Below are 1086 nucleotides of genomic sequence, written 5' to 3'. Positions count from 1 at the left end.
GGGAGACCCCATGAGAGCCGGTGAACCTAACCAGAAGGCGGAGTCCACCAACTCCCAAGACTTTCAGAGACCGGCCCGAGCACCCTACTCGCCACACATAAAGTGCACTGCACCAAACAAAAAGAGTGACAAACAAAACATACACGGGGGTAAAATAATAAAAGAAAGTGGGGAAAAGGAAGATGGGAGAGTGAGGAAAGTGACCAATGTGAAATACATTGGCCGGCCCTCCAGGCCAGGATAAAAATTCCACTGGTCCTAGCCAAAAGGCCCGGCCCAAGCGGCAGGTGTGAAAAGTGTGTTGTGGAGATCAGTGACCTGAAGGTGCCACACGATGAGTGCCCCTCAAACACTCGTGCAATGTATGGCACCCCTGGACTGCCACTCCAGGGGCACAATCTCCACGGGCTTTTCAACGGTCCCTAGCCCCCGGTCCGGACCGGCAGCACCCTTCCCAGCCAGGAAGGTGGGAGAAGAGGTCGGGGAGAACCCACCTAAGCAGGCTCTACCCACAACCCCTATCTCTCCCACCTAATCACATTCTGGAAGTACTACCCGCTCCTTCCCGGTTAAAGGAGAAGCAAGGGTTCCCTCCAGAACAACTGACTGGGGCAGATACCACCAAATCCAGGCCAACGGCCAGGGACCCGGCCTCTTGGCTTCGACCTCATGCCTCTCTGTCCCGATCAGAAGGCTTCCACCTCCACGCCAACAGGCTTAGCGTCCGCCGACTGCCATCCCTTTCCCCCTGCCACAGGGTACCGGGGACAGTCAGCTTAGCACCACCTATTGGCAACTGATAAGAACAGATACTACACTTGATCTTAGCCAAAAGGCCGAGAAGCGACCTTAACTCTATTAGTCCAATATTATTCTACATAAAGAGAAAAGAGTCGACAATATAGAGACATGAAGAAGAGTCCACATAGAGAGAAAAGATTCGACATAGAGAGAAAAGATTCGACATAGAGAGAAAAGATTCGACATAGAGAGACATAAAGAGTCAAAATGTTTTTTTTTTTTTTTTAAGATTCTGTGGAATCTTCTTTTTTTTTTCTTTAGAACATTTGACAGACACCTTCAATG

General features: G+C 50.2%; 1 pseudogene; it reads right to left on the bottom strand.

Moving 5' to 3' along the window:
- Positions 1–717: 717 nt before the first annotated feature.
- LOC120946311 lies at positions 718–848 on the bottom strand (annotated as a pseudogene).
- Between the last annotated feature and the right edge of the window lie 238 nt (positions 849–1086).

Source organism: Rana temporaria, chromosome 7, assembly GCF_905171775.1.
Source record: "Rana temporaria chromosome 7, aRanTem1.1, whole genome shotgun sequence".
In the NCBI taxonomy this organism is placed as follows: Eukaryota; Metazoa; Chordata; class Amphibia; order Anura; family Ranidae; genus Rana; species Rana temporaria.
Note: the sequence above shows the minus strand (reverse complement) of the source record. Positions and strands in the feature narration are given on the sequence as shown.